Here is a 16259-nt window from a genome sequence, read left to right on the forward strand (position 1 = left end):
TTCTCCAGCTATACTAATAGCTCATACGCAGCTCTGGAATCTGGAATTCTCCAGCTGTGTTTTTAAGAAATACTATATTTGCTGCCGGGCAGCGCACACCTTTAATCCCGGGACTTGGGAGGAATGGCAGGTGGTCTCAGTGAGTCTGAGGCCAGCCCGGTCTACAAAGTGAGTTCCAGGACAGCCAGAGAAACCCTGTCTTGAAACCTCCCCCCCACAAAAAAAAAAAAAAAAACAATATTTGAGGAAAGCAAATGGAATGAAGCTTTTGCGCCTAAAGAAAACAAATGTAAAGACAGTGCATTCTTTGTTACAAATTTGAACTATAAGGGGACTTTTAACCATCCTGATATGGGATAGGGACACGGCTCATAGAGTTTCAGGAGGTGGAGTCCAGGCATCAGCATTCAAAACGAATTCTTCAGAAGATTACAATGCATAGCTCTTTGACAACCAGCACGCTGGATAGTACTCTTCCTCTGAGAGCTCTGTTCCCTGTGTCATGAAGCTAAGAAAGGCAGAAAGTCCAGAAAACTCTCCATGTAGCTGTGGCGGATTTCCCCTCTGACAGACAAATGGATAGATCCCCAACACACAGAAGCAAGTCCTGGTTCCCAGGTACCCTGTGGGTGGCACTGAGTTGGAGACTACACTGACTCACAACTCAACTAAAAGACCAAGATGTAACCTGTGGCCTGCTCCTGAGGCCGGAATGTGTGCTGAGCCCAAAAAGGGAAAGGAGGCCTAGTCTGGGTAACCAGCCCTCAGCATGAACAACACAGCCAAGGCAGCCTTCGCATCAGAAGATGAGAGTGGGAAAGACACCCCAAGGAGGTCCCCCAAATCAGGCATGGGTCAGCTCAGGCCACCCAGGAGCATGGCCACCTTGAGCCCAGCTTGGGTCTAGTGCTAAGCAATCTTCACGGGCTGGGAAGCCTTCCACTCGTCAGCTCTCGTCCAGCGCTCCATGAAACTGCTGCTGGAGTCCCAGATCTCTCTGACCTAGCGGTGGGATCCACTGAGGCAGCCTCAAGTGCCTCTGCCAGTGTCCAAAGCAGGATAGACCTTCTCTGTTCCCAACTCCCAATCACATGGAGGATGGCATGAAGGCCTCAAGAGAAACAGAGACATGCTTCAAAACTACATTGCCCTTAGAAAACCTCCAACCACTGAGCAGCCTTGAGCAGCCTCTGCAGCCACAGGTAAGACACGCTGCCTCACTCTGCCTCTGCCAGACACTAAGCAAGGCAATAAGTGCCCATGCTCAGGCAGGCTGGCCAGCCTCACTAACCGTTCGTACCCTCCCACCCTCGGCAGCCTCAGGATGCCAAGCACCAAGTAAGCCCCCCCCCCCCAAGCCTTCGAAACCTTCCACTGCCCCCACGGCTCAGAGCAACGTTGCCTTCAACAAACAGGTTGCACCCACTCTTCAGATGTCAGCACCTGTTAGAAAGACAGATTTTGATCCAAGGCACACCTAGGCTGGCTGCCGATTTTGCCCCTGGCTGCCAGCAGGCTTACCTGTCACCCTGTTGCCCTGTAATTAGAGCAACACCTGGGAGAGAAGTCAAGAGGCAGAGCGACAGGTGAGACCACCACCAGTCCTGGAGGATGGTGCTCCCCGGGAGCCCAGGAGCACCCACCCCGCATGCAGCAAGCCAGCTGGGCCACACAGGGCCTAAGGCTCGGGGAGCTGGGTTCTGGGTGGGGTTTGGGGAGCAGTCTGGAGCCTCTCCTTGTTGTGATGCATCCTCAGCCACAGCTGCTGTTTCTCTAGCTCACCTGAGATGCTCCTGCAAGAAAGAGCGAGGTTGACTCCTCCTGTTCCTGTTTATCTCCAAGTCTCTGCAGCAATTTTCCCAAACTGAACAGCAAGAGGGAGACCTCAAAGAGGCGACTCTCTTCCTAGCTGCAGCTCCTTCCTAATCCTCTGGGTGCCTCTGAATAGAAGCTCAGAAGGAAGAAAACGAGATTTTCAACTTTCAGGAACTAGCTCTGTCGCCCTCTGCACAGCTCACAGCTCGGGAGGCCATCACTCTCAGGCTTTTAGGACTCCATCCACAAAAATCCTTCAGCCTTCCATGTTCCCCAAAATGACAGTGCTCATGTGTGGCTGGAACCTGGCCCGATCCGGCAGCTCATTTAAATAGAGCTCATCACAACAACAGTGTTGGTGGAGAAGTGAGTAGCTGCAGGGCCCTGGGGACCCCCTGTTTATACGTAGGAAGAATGATGCAATCTGGGTATCAAAATAGCAATCCAGAATGGAATAACAGGCTCCCGCGGCAGCGGTGCCTGCACAGCCAGAGCTCAAGTTGACACACTCTGTCAGCCCCACACTGCTGCAGCACGCAGATGCCAAGCACACACTCTCACCGCATCATTTTCAAAAACAGCAGGAGCCGGAGAGATCTCTCCGAGCCCCCTGCGCTGCAGGAAAAGTGCAGGGGGTGGGGAACCTCCAACAGACACTAAAATCTCTCTCCTGAACACTCACCTGCTCCTGCTACTTCACCTGAAGTCCTTATCCTGTGACGTCACAGTCGGTTGCCATAGTGACCAATTGTCCGTCACAAGCAGAGGATTAGGACTTCAGATGGGGAAGACACATGTTTTATGATGCACAAAGGTCCTGGGCAGGTGTCCCTTGGCAGCTCTCTGTCCCCCGAGGAAACACAGTCACACACAAGCAGGAAGAAGAGGGAAGGAAAACAGGGATGAGTTGGAGGAAAGACTTCAGGATAGGACAATACTGCAAGGCACAGGATGATTCCAGCAGCACAGAGCAATCAGAGCTGGGAGTGAGGGGGCCTAGGAGGAGCGGATGCTCCTGAAGGACCCCGAATGCAAAACAAAAGATCCTGACATTGACCTTAAGGGAGGGCCACCCAGAATGGCTCTAGGAGCCTGACTGAGCTAGACTAGGGACAGGGAAGTCACAAAAGTAGTTTATCCAGTTGAACATTAATGAGATCCTGAATGTGGGCAGACATGTCAAAATTGGTCAAAAGAGTTGTTCTAAAGACAGCATTAGTGTATGAACAAAATAAGACATGGGGTAGTGGTGTGTGAGGACTCCAGAGGTTGGGCTGTTCTGAACAGAGACAGGTACGGGAGGGAGAGGGAGAGGGCCACTTCCAAATGCTTTCGTAAATCATGTTTTCTCTGATAGCTACTCCTCTTAAATCAGACAGCATCCTGCCCTACCTGGACTAATGAGTTCCAAATCTGAAGTGCTTTATAAAACTCCTCAGTCTACCAAACCACATCTCCTAGGTTCAAACACAAGACCTAGAGTTTCAGCAAGGTTCCCAAATCATTCTTAGACACCCAGACAGCACTGGTTTAAGAACTAACCATCTCAGCGTTGGGGATTTAGCTCAGCAGTAGAGAGCACTTGCCTAGCAATCACAAGGTCCTGGGTTCAGTCCTCAGCTCTGGCAGAAAACAAAACTAAAACAAAACAAAAAACTAACAATCTGGAAGCACAACAATCGTCAACCACAGTGGCGTCCCGATAATCTTCCTACAATCTTTCTGCATTTGATCAAATCAGCCCGTGCGTGCGTGCGTGCATGCATGCATGCATGCGTGCATGTGTATTTTGAGACAGGGTCTCATGTGGCCCAGGCTAACCTCAAACTCACAATTGTACCTGAGATTGACCTTGAACTCCTGATCTTCCTGCTTCTACTTCCCAAATGCCAGGATTAAAGGCTGTAAGAACAAACGTACCAGAATGACTTTGTTTGCTTGTTTGTTTGTTTGTTTGTTTGTTTTGAGACAGGGTCTCTGCATAGCCCTGGTTGTCCTAGAACTTACTATATAGACCAGGCTAGCCTCAAAATCACAGAGACCCACCTGCCTTTGCCTCCTGAGTGTTGGGATTAAAGGAGTGGTACCCACACCACACCCAGCTCAGAATGACTTTTTTTTTTTTTTTTGGTTTTTCGAGACAGGGTTTCTCTGTGTAGCTTTGCGCCTTTTCCTGGAGCTCACTTGGTAGCCCAGGCTGGCCTCGAACTCACAAAGATCCGCCTGGCTCAGCCTCCCGAGTGCTGGGATTAAAGGCGCGCGCCACCACGCCCGGCTCAGAATGACTTTTTAAAATACAGGTTTGATCATGCCTAACTGGTCTCAATGGCTCTCACTCGGCAGAAATAAATAACATTTGTCAAGACCCCTGAGAAAAATATCTGTCCAGAGTCCCATTTCTCCCTTTTAGGCATTTTATATTCTGGACAAAGTTAACTCCCTTCTGTCTTGCTTACCTGCCTGCTCCTCCATGGGCCTCTTTCTCACATTATTTCCAACCTGGAGTTTTCATCCATCTTTTTGATCCTGAGTGGCTCTGCATAGCTATTTCTACTTGATGCCACCAATTTTTCAGATTGGTTCAAACCCATCAATTTGTCCAGTGCTGAAAACAAAAGTCAGAACCCCAGCTTGCCTGTTTTTGTCAATAAAGAATACAGTCAAGAATCAGCTTCTTGGACTGGGAAGAAGATCAGTGTTTACCTCACATGCAAGTGGCCCTGGGTTCAGTCCCTAGCAGTCTGAAGTTCAAGTCATCCTTAGCTACTTAGTGAGTTCAAGGAGAGCCAGAGCTACAAGAGACCCTATCTCAAAAAGAGGGGTGGAGGGGGGGCAAGGAAGAAAAGAAGGATTTCTTAGAACACAGTCAGGGCCATTGGTTTCCACACTGACCATGGCCAGTTTTGTGCTACAGTGGCAGAGCTGAGTCACAGAAACTTTATGACTGGCCAAAACTACTACCTGGCACTTTTTAGACTGAAAAAGCTCATCCTTAGTCAATACAGGTGCTCCTTCCATCATTCCATCTCCATACTGGGATAATTCGGATTACGGAGTCCTGCTTGTTGCTAAACCCACTCCTACCTGTGAGCTCTGGTTGTGTAAATGGCTCGGAGGCCGTGCCTTCAAACATGAGTAAGATATCACTGGCGAGGAGGAGGAGGGCGCATCACACACAGCAGGGCCTCCAGGACATGCAGGGGTTAATTCGGGGGAACTAGAGAGCCTTGAAGGCCAAGCTAGTTCTGCTCCGACCTGCAGCAATGCTGAGTCCTTTCTTCCTCCTCTTTGAATTTCTTTTTGTGATGCTGGGGATTGAACCTAGGGCCTTGTGCATGCTAGATGGTCCCTTTCCTGGATTATATGCCTAGCCCTTGTTTTATTTTTCATTTTGCAGTGGAGTTTCACTAGCCTTGCATTCCCTCTGTGGCCCTTTCAAGCCTTGAATCTGCAATCCTTTGCCTCCGTCTCCAGAGTAGCTAAGATTATAGGCCTGTGTCACTAGGCCCAACTTCTCCTTTGTTGTTGTTGTTTTGTTTTGTTTTGTTTTGTTTTGTTTTTCAAGACAGGGTTTCTTTGTGTAGCTCTGGCTGTCCTGAAACTCACTCTGTAGATCAGACTGGCCTCAAACTCACAGAGATTCACCTGCCTCTACCTCCTGAGTGCTGGGATTAAAGACGTGTGCCACCATTGCCCAGCCTTTAGGTAGCCCATAGTGTAGGCCTAGAATTAGAAGGAGTGATTGGGTTTGAAATAGAGGATTTGGAAGCATAACCCCCAATGGCAGGATAAATATCATTACAGGAAAGAATAAGGTAAGCTACAATACCAGGAACTAGGAGGCAGGGCCAGCAGCTGATCTGAAGCAAGATCCAGACTCTAAGCCTGACAGCCAGGTGACCAGCTGAGGCTGGAAGTGAATGTATGAAGTGTCTGGCCCTTGGCCTTCACAACCTCATTCTCTGAGGAAGTACCTGGGTGTGATGCCAGCTTTCTGTGCCAAGGAAATGCCCACAAGTAGATGCAATTGCAGACCGAGTCTGGGCTTGTCTTAGTTGGTAGACTCTCACTGACCTAGTAGTACCTCGGTCTCTTTTCACACAAAATCTCAGGAGTTGATACAGAGGAGGCTATATAGACACACTTCCTGCAAAGCCACTGGCCCCACTTACAACTGGACCTGAAAGGGGGTCCGCAGGGAGTCCAAGGCAACATCCACTATAGATCTGTAGCTTCTGCAGCCTGCAAGCCCAAACAAGCCCAGGCTTATCAGGCAAAGGAGTGATCTGATCCCTAGCTCTGCGAATGACTGACCATGTGACCCTCAGCAGGCTTCTAGACCCTTCCTGCACCACTCTTGACACTGCATCTGTGCAGTAAACAGGTAGAGATGAACCCCAAGGGCTTTTCCTGCTGTCTGGCCTCCACAACACTTAGGCACAACTAGTCTCCCATTCAATGAAAGACCCAGTGACAAGACCCAGTGACAACTGCCTAGCCATCACTGCTATTTTGAACTTCCCCTGCAAGTCTTTCTAGCCATGGTTTTCCAGATGCAGCAAGCACATCCCCACCAAACACAGCCTACCTCTTTCCAAGCAGCAGGGGAATTGCTCTCCCAGTAACGGGGCTGTTCAGAGGTGCCAATGCTACTCCCAGGGCCCTAGAGAGCCAATTAAGGTGAGGAAACTGTTCTTGAATTAAAAAGCCACCCTGCTGACGAGGCTCCAGAGGTCTAGCCTCTGCACCTGCCACACACACTGGCTCCATTCGGGTCAGCAGCCCACCCTCCACCTGGGAGACCTAGGGTACTGCCTGCCTTAGAGCCCATCCATTTGGACATGCTGTCCAACACCTTGAATAATAATCGAGCAGCAGTCTTCTCCCTCCCAGGCTCCTGAAGCCAGTCTCTAGTCTCTGAAGCTCACCAAGGCCATTAGAGCCCCTCCAGCTGAGCTGCTCATTAAGATTAGAATCATTTCCCTCTCTGACTCGGAGGTTGTAGCATCTTGCATCAGTTCCCTGTCTCTTGGTCTTCCCAAAGCCCCCAAGGCCTGCCCACCAAGGGACAGTGATTACTCCCCCCTTTCAGCATTAGCAGCCATACAAGGAATATGCTGTTACCCTTAACCAGAAAACCTGTTACTCAGGAAATAGGGGCCTGTCTGCGGTGACTATTTGGTGTCCTGGAAAGCCAGAGAGGAGCTGGGACTGCTCAGTCTAGCAGTGCTGGAGTCTAGATGAGCTCCAGAGATGCGAATCCAGACCAGGGCTCTGCCTACACCTTGAAGCTGTCTTCTACTTTGAAAATCAGGAAAGAAAGATTCCAAATAGGTAGATTCTAAAATGTGGGTCTGAAAAACAGAGTCTCTCAGTCACAAGTTACTTAGTTTCTTTGAAGAGAAAAAGTAATGTTGTTTTTACTCACCTGGGGAAGAAAACATCCTCCCTGACCTAAAGCAAAAACTAACCAACAGAACCTTCAGAATCTTGAGGTCAGAGCCAGGCTTGGTAAATGTCAGTTGTGGTGATAGTTCTGCAGAGCCAGCTAATTTTATTCTAAGTATTGCTTTAGTACTCAGTAGACAACTTTCCAGGTGGAGTTTGACCCTGGACTTTTCCATGAGAGACTTGAAAGAAAGCATGGATGCTCTTCCCCTTATGATGAACTTATAGTCCAATAACCCACTGTAAGTTGAAAAAATACCATCAATGGGAAATATGTCCAGTTCTCTCAGCCTACTGAACACCATAGCTTGCTTAGTCCACTCAGACATGCTTGGGATACTTGCATCAGCCTCTAGTTGATTGAGCATATCACCTCATACTAACATTCTTTTATATAAAGTATTCAGTGACTTGTGTAACTCATTGCTGAAAGGAAGAGGCAGAGTGGTCTGGGGGTATTTTGTACAATCACAAAGCTGAACCATGCATAGATAAAGCTCTCTCTGACCCTCAAGCAGTGTTCTTACTGTATGAGTAGATACCTTCCTAATATCCGGTCTTTCTGCAGAGTCTACGGCACCAGCCACCCCACTGCAGGCCTAGCCATTATGCACTCATCACACTCCTGCCTGTACTCTGGTCTCCATGAATAGCCTTTAAATGCCTTGTCTAGCAGGGATGGTGACACACCTCTACACTCTCAACACTCAAGGTAGAAATAGGCGTATCAGAGGTTCAAGGTCATCCTTAGCTACATAGTTCAAGGACAGCCTGAGTTGCCCCTTCAACCTGTCTCAACAGAGAAAAATATATAATCCTTAGTCTGTGGGTTATCTACCTTACAAAACTGTTCAATTTAGAACAGACAACAGGCACAAGAGCCCAGTCCAGTGCGCACCAATCAGGTGTTTGATACTTTGTACCTGCAGAAAGGAGCAGTGGAGAGTGAAAAGAATGCCCCTTTACAAGGTGGAGCCACGGGGGGCCTGTGGACTCACAGCCACTTACCCAGTTCACGAGTGCTCATTAAGTCCTGGGTCTATAGCACATTTTGCTGGGTTGTGGAGTGGCAGAATCAGAAAGCACAGTTCACTGGATGAGAACATGCCCACCCGATACAGGGCCTGAGGAAGGATCTCACTGTCACTGCAGACCAGAGTAGTGTACCAACTAGACGGACGCCCGAGTCCAGGCAAAGACCTTCTTTTCTTTCATTCAACAAGAAACTTCTTGCTCTGCTCAGCAACTGGGAGAAGCACTCATTAAAGTGGATTCGTCCCTGTGCAACACGACACTGTCTGGCTGGAGGCAGTGACTGGGAACCTACTTACTTCACAGCCTCTGTTCCTCTCCCTCCCATCCCTCTAGCTGTTCTGACATCTTTCTTACAAACAAAGCCGGCAGGAGGGGCCTAGCCTCCTAGAATGTCTGTGACCCTGCTGGATAAAATGGCAGCACCATCAGCTCTTTCCAAAGAACCAGACCCTCAGGCATGATTTCTCAAACTATGTGCAGCGATTCAGGTTCAAAAATGGCATTTCTCACAGGAATTGCCAGGGGGGATGTGTGTGTGTGTGTGTGTGTGTGTGTGTGTGTGTGTGTGTGTGTGTGTGTGTGTGTGTGTGTGACAGCTCTGCCTTCCCCCACACAGCTTGCTTTTTAGTCCTTCACAAAATATGCATTGATCAACTTAATGCCCAACAGTCCCAAGCACACAGAGAGCCTCCTGATTTACTGTGACTTGGCTTGGACATTAAGCAATCTGTTTACTGGTCCATTTTCAATTAGAATTACAGTTCCTTGAAGTCCCAGGCCTTTCTTCTCATCTCTTATGGTAAATGTCAAAGGGTTTAATACACAGCAGTCAATGTATAACTGTGCAGGAGATAGACATACAAACCAACAAACATTGCAATACATAGTCTTAGTAACTCCAAGTAATAAAGAGAAAATCTACTCCATTCTTTACCAACAAATGCAAATACAGAAGGTAACAATGACCACGTCATAAGAATATAAGGTGCATGCTGGAGAGAGGACTCCAGGATTAAGAGCACTGACTGCTTTTACAGAGGACCCAGGTTCAGTTCCCAGCACCCTCATTGGATGGCTCACAACTACTTATAATTCCAGTTCCAGAACATCCGATCCCCTCTTCTGAAGTCTGCAGGCTCCTGCACACATGTGGAATACATACATACATACACTCAGGCACACATACATACACATAATTTTTAATTATTTTAAAAATAATATAAGATACCACATATATAATAAGTTGCCTTTATGTTTCCAAATCAATTGTCCTTATATTTACAGGTCTTTTCCCTCCATTTTAGTTTTAGACTCTTAGATATCAGCATTATTCAGTATATCTTAGTCTTTTACTATATACTAGGCATAATATAGAAGTTTTATGTACATATTCTCATTTAATCTTCATAACATTCCTATGGGTTTTTTTTTTTTCTACAGTCATCATATAGGCAAAAACAAAACAAAACCCTTCAAGCACAGAGAACCCCTTGTAAGGATTTTGTCCTTAATTATGTCATCAGCCTGGGACAGTGTCCCAGCCTAAAAAGTGGGTGGGCCCTCTGTGTCCCTCTCTCTTTCCTTTCTGCTCCTTCCTTCCATCTGGACCTCTTTCTTCTCTTTTCTGCTCCCTCCCTCTCTCTCTCTCCCTCTCTCCCTCTCCCAATAAAGCTCTAAAAAGGTAACCATGGCCCGTGATTCCTCCTCCAGCACTCTCCTCCGTTGGCATGGCCCATTTAACCAACATTGGTGCCATGATTTGGATAGACCACTGAGGACCTGCTGACTGCTGCCGCTTGCCGCCTCCTCCCCCATCCAGTGAGACTGCGAGACCACAAGGGTGCGCCCCTCCCCTACACTGGACCCCTACACAGCTTCCACTACTGCTACCGCCATGATTCTTCACAGTGAGTCCACTGTTCTCATGGCTGTAGTCTGAGCTATATTCTTTGTGACAGACATCGTGTGTGTGTGTGTGTGTGTGTGTGTGTGTGTGTGTGTGTGTGTGTGTGTGTGTGTGTGTTTGTCCTCGGGCTGTGCTGGCAACGGCAGGCACATTTTTGCTCCTAACAAGGGGGTCAATGCTGTCTCAGGTCCAATGGTGGACCAACTGCAGCACAGCCACAGCCCTTCCCATCCCTTGATGAAGAACATGGCTAACTTAAGCTGATTCTTAGCTCTCTCTTCACTCTCGGGGACGCCCGAGATTGGAGTCTGATCCCAGTTTGTTATTTTAATATTTTATTTTTTTTCTCTTGGCTACAGCCATGAGACAAAGGGGCAGATACAATACATTTGCCACCTACATTGGCAGGCAGGGGCGGGCACAGTGTAAACCTGGCCACATAACAGCGTAAACCCGGCCGCATAACAGCGTCTCGGGAACTTCTGCCAGCGAACGGGCAAATAAAAAGTTACTTTATCTCCAAGCTTTCTGCTAAAGTTCTAAACCCTTCTCCTTCCCCACTTCTGCATCTGCCATGTGCAACCTTTTCTGTCTGCCTTCCGCCGGCAATGGGCGGGCTCAAATGGGCGGGCTTGGGCGGCTTCTACTGACTCTAGCCCTAACTCACCTTAACTCCACCCACTCATTCTCAAACTGCCTGTGTTTCTCACATGCATACAGACAGGGCCCTAATCTTTGCCTTGTCCCTAATTCCAAAAAATAAATTCTCATGCACCACAAGCTTTTCTCTTCCCAGTTTCCTGTTCTAACTCACTGTTCAGCTAATGGTACAGGACCACCACAGAACCAGAGTCCAGAGATCATCAACATCTTGTCAAACAGAAAGTTCCCAGCCACAGCCAAGAGTGATACATGTCTCCAGAGCAAACGATGACAGACAGCATCCCACAACGCCTGTCTACCTCGGAAAACTCTTCTCCATTCCCCCAAGAGCCAACCGATGTTCAAAAGTCAGCTGGAAGCAGTTTTTGAGAGGAACGATGCCCCTATTCCCATCTACCTGCTTTTTTATAGTAAGTGAAAGTCTGGAATGTAAGGATTTTGTCTTTAATTACGTCATCAGCCTGCGACAGCGTCCCAGCCTAAAAAGTGGGTGGACCTTCTGTGTGTTCCTCTCTCTTTCCTTTCCGCTCCTTCCTTCCATCTGGACCTCTTTCTTCTCTTTTCTGCTCTCTCTCTCTTTCCTCTCTCTCTCCCTCCCTCCCCCTTCTCTCTTTTCCTCCCTCTCTCTCCCTTCCCAATAAAGCTCTAAAAAGGTAACCATGGCCTATGATTCCTCCTCCAGCACTCTCCTCCACCAGCCACGAGCAGCACGCCGATTTAACCAGCACCCCTCATCCAAGAAATGCCTCTTAGCAACAGATGGAAGCCATTACAGAGAACCCCAACCCATCCAAATGCAGAGAGCAAGTGACTGTGTAGTGCCCAGCCCCAGCTGCTACACCTCCAGCACACTCCTGCACCTAAGGCTAGGGATCACAGCAGAAAAGAGGGTGGAAAGATAGCAAGAGCTAGAGGAACAGGAAGTCAGCTGTGAGATTTCATCTTCTTAAAATGTTCAGAGAAGCTACACCCTTGAAGTCTCGCCAACACCCATGCCAAATAAGACCTGAATGAAGACAACACCAACAGACGTGCTAAGATGAAGGGGGAATTGTAACAAGGCCCCAACCCTAGACAAAGAACTACAGGCAACCAAGGAATGCTAAGAGTGGGAGAAACAGCCTTCCCCAGGGAAGAGCTCCCCAAGTGGTTATCCGTAACAGATGGTCAGTTCTGAAAATGCATAAGTGCAAAGAACATTATATGGACTAATCAGGTTGTATTTATATATTTAGGATATATGGATAGATAGATAGATAGATAGATAGATAGATAGATAGATAGATAGATAGGTAGGTAGGTAGGTAGGTAGGTAGATAGATAGATAGATAGATAGATAGATAGATAGATAGATAGATAGATAGATAGACAGAGAGAGAGAGAGAGAGAGAGAGAGAGAGAGAGAGAGAGAGAGAGAGAGAGAGAGAGAACAGTAACTAAAGAGGCCATGAATGGGAGAGGGAGCAAACAGAGTACACAGAAGGGGTTGGAGGAGAGAAAGGGAAGGTGAGAAATGATGTAATTATATTTTAATTTCAGAAACTTTTAAAAATATAAAAATTAAGGCTGGAGAAATGGCTCAGAGGTTAAGAGCACTGGCTGCTCTTCCAAAGGACACAGGTTCACTTTCCAGCACCCATATGGCAGCTCACAACTGTCTGTAACTCCAGTTCTAGGGGATCCAACACCCTCACACAGATATACATGTAGACAAAACACCAATGCACATAAAATAAAAATAAATATTTTTAAAAGATTTATTTAGCCGGGCGGTGGTGGCGCACGCCTTTAATCCCAGCACTCGGGAGGCAGAAGCAGGCGGATTTCTGTGAGTTCGAGGCCAGCCTGGGCTACCAAGTGAGTTCCAGGAAAGGCGCAAAGCTACACAAGAGAAACCCTGTCTCGAAAAACCAAAAAAAAAAAAAAAACCAAAAAAAAAAAAAAAAAGATTTATTTATTTATTATGTATACAGTATTCTGCTTGCATATATGCCTGTACACTAGAAGAGGGCACCAGATCTCATTACAGATGGCTGTGAGCCACCATGTGGATGCTGGGAATTAAACTCAGGACCTCTGGAAGAGCAGCCAGTGCTCTTAACCTTTGAGCCATCTCTCCAGGCCCCCAAAATAAATATTTTTTTAAAAAGGAAAAAAAAATGAAATCCAGAATTTAAACAAATTATAAGGCTGGGCACTGGTAGCCCACACCTTTAATCCCAGCACTCAGGAGGCAGAGGCAGGTGGATCTCTGAGTTCTAGGCCAGCTTGGTCTAAGAGTGAGTTCCAGAACAGCCAGGGCTGTTACATAGAAAAATTCTGTCTCAAAAAACCAGAAAAGTAATTATAAAAAAAAAATAAATGAAGCCTATCACTGTAATGAAAAGAAGAGGAGGAAGAAATGGAGTAAGTCACCCAAGTCATGCAATCATTAAGTGGCAGGCAGATTAGGGCCGACACTCAGATGCCCACATATGCTGACATCAAATCTTATGCTTTGGTTCTCCATAGAATAATTTGGAAAACAACACTGTGATTCTAATACTAATGTCCTAATTTTATAATTTTATTGTTTTTTTCTGACAGGGTCTCACTGTGTAACTATGACTGTCCTGGAACTCACTATGTAGACCACGATGTCCTCAAACTCACAGAGACCCACTTGCTTCTGCCTCCAAGTGCTGGGATTAAAGGTGTGCACCATCACTCCTGGCTAATATTCTAATTTCATTTTTAAAAAGCCATTGAGACACTCGGGAGGCAGAGCCAGGTGGATCTCTGTGAGTTCGAGGCCAGCCTGGACTACCAAGTGAGTCCCAGGAAAGGCGCAAAGCTACACAGAGAAACCCTGTCTCGAAAAACCAAAAAAAAAAAAAAAAAAAAAAAAAAAAGCCATTGAGACATATACAGTTCACACTGAAATCCTTAAATAAAACCAAAGACCCAAGAAATAAAACTATAAAATTCTCAGAAGAAAAATAAAAAAGCTTTATGACATTGGATATAGTAATGATTTCTTAGAAACAAAACCAAATACATAAGCAACAAAAAAAGACTTCACCATAATAAAAAACTGGTACATCAACAAGATGAAAAAGCAATCTACAGAATGGAAAAAAAATTGTAAATCATATGCCTGATAAAAGATTGATAACCAGACTACATACTAAACTCTGGCAGCGCAACGATACTGCCACACTACATCCACTAAACAACAGCTTCCTGTGACCCTCATGCTTTTGGGAACTACCATTCTATTTTCTGACACTATGACTTTGGCTACTGCAGGTGCCACAATCAGCAGCACCTGGCCTCGTGAGGAGTTTCTTATATACAGCCTAGACAGCAACACACTTCCCAGAGTCTCTGTCTTTATAAATTTACTGTATTTCCAGAATTGTTCAATTCTTTCCTTTCATCTGAGAAATTTTTATATAACCCCAGGTATACGGGGATATAAAGTGCATATAAATCAAACATTTAGTGACAATTTATAAAGAAAATCATTGAAAACAATTCTTTGGTATATATAATTTTACCATTTATTAAAGATGAAAGCAAGTATTAAAGATGCACCCCAGCATCCACATGAAAAAGCTGAGCATGGCAGTATACGCCTGTAACCCATGCTTTGGGAGTGGAGACTGGAGGACCCCTGGGACTTGCTGGCCAGCCAATTTAGCTAATCAGTTGCTCCAGGTTCAGTGAGAGAAGACCCTGTCCCAAAAACTAAGGTGGAGGGCAAAAGAGGACATACCATTGTCAATCTCTGGCATCCACACAAATTCACACACATGTGCACACACACAAACACATACATACACCACACACACACACACACACACACACACACACACACACACACACACACAAAGTGGTTTGGTTTTGAGACAGGATCTCACCATATACTTCTGGCTGTCCTGTAACTCCCTATGTAGACCAGGCTGGCCTCAAATTCACAGAGATCTGCCTCTGCCTCCTAAGTGTTGGGATTAATAACATGTACTATCATTCCCAATATATGTTTTTAACATTTAATTGTGGCAGACCAGGCCCCACCATTATTTAACCCAGGGATTCTTAAGGAATGAGGGATAAGAGACCTAGTTAGAAATAAAGAGGGGAGAGAAAACACAAGATAGACTGGGATGGGCCTGGATCCTTATCCATCGGCCCCAAACTTTATTCCAAAGGTCTACTTATAACAATGCCAAGGGGTGGAGCAAAAGACCTCCCCCTTGCTGGTTACAGTCAAGTGAAGACCCTTACAAACAGCTGGTATCCAGGCCTGTGGTCCAAACAACCTCTTAGGCAGTCCTGCTGGGTACAGCCATTAGGAAACCTAGTGGGCTACAACATTTAATGAATCAAGTTTAACTTCAAAACTCATATATTGGTTTTAAAAATGAAAGTACACAGCCAGGTGTGGTAGCTCAAACTTACAACCCCAGTATATGGGAGGCTGAGGCTGGAGGATTGCCATGAATTTGAGACTATCCTGGCCTCTATATTAAATTCCAGGCCAGCATGGGCTATAGCACTGTAAACTGCATTCTGGCAAGAAAGGAGATATTCTAAGGAGACACTGGTGCCCTCTCTTTGGTTAGCAGACTACTGAGAGAGTGGGCGCTAAGAAATCAGAATTTCCCTAGGAATCGCCAGCGCCAAGAATAACTGAAGCCCTGGGGCAGCCAGAGGGGGCGCAGGAGAGCTTGGGGCAGCCAGAGGGGGTTCAGGAGAGCCTGGGGCAGCCAGAAGGGGTGCAAGAGACAGGAGCTGAGACCATAGTGGGCAGGAGCCCCACATCTTGACCAGACTGCTTAGTTATGTATATCCCTTGCATTGGATTTAAACCCTACCTCTCTCTGGTCAGTGACTGGATCTCTTTATGCCTCTTCCCAATGTGGCCACATTGAATAAATCTCTTGTTTCTGCTTTTCACTATTAATTTGGCTTATGGAAGACGGGTGGCCAAACCTGACTTGTTGGGGCACAGATATAACCCCAGGTCTAGTAACAGCATGAGACCCTGACTCAAAAAAGAAAAATTAAAAATATACCCTATCTTCTAATCCCACAGCAGACTAAAAAAGATGAGGCTTCTTGCCATGGGTTCAAAGAATCAAAATCCACATTTAAAGTCCACTTTTAGCCAAGATACCTCAAAGAAAACCTAGATTTGTGCTACAAATCATTTTGGCTATACTGTGGCAAACTAAACAGTCAAGATGAAGGACGGTGTCCAAGGTGCCGTTCCTTTGTTCCCTTGCCCCCTGCACATTTCCACTCCATACTAGCTGTGCCTCACACACTCCCTTCCAGGAACACTGAAAGGAAGGACCTGCTTCTGGCCCCTGAGGACCTCACAGTTCTCAGTGAGAGTGTTTCCTAG

At 46.6% G+C, this 16259-nt stretch overlaps 1 protein-coding gene across 13 annotated transcripts in view; it reads right to left on the reverse strand.

The window, feature by feature from the left end:
- Trim66 (tripartite motif containing 66) overlaps positions 1-16259 on the reverse strand; it is a 65492-nt gene that overhangs the window by 36595 nt on the left and 12638 nt on the right. For 2 of the 13 annotated variants that reach the window (XM_076550023.1, XM_076550013.1), the window contains exon 3: positions 1522-1793. The exons of 9 other annotated variants lie outside the window; for them this stretch is intronic. The gene's annotated coding sequence lies outside the window, so the exon portion shown is untranslated. 2 more of the 13 variants (XM_015997288.3, XM_076550030.1) reach the window with 2 other exon arrangements.

This window comes from Peromyscus maniculatus, chromosome 1 (genome assembly GCF_049852395.1).
Source record: "Peromyscus maniculatus bairdii isolate BWxNUB_F1_BW_parent chromosome 1, HU_Pman_BW_mat_3.1, whole genome shotgun sequence".
In the NCBI taxonomy this organism is placed as follows: Eukaryota; Metazoa; Chordata; class Mammalia; order Rodentia; family Cricetidae; genus Peromyscus; species Peromyscus maniculatus.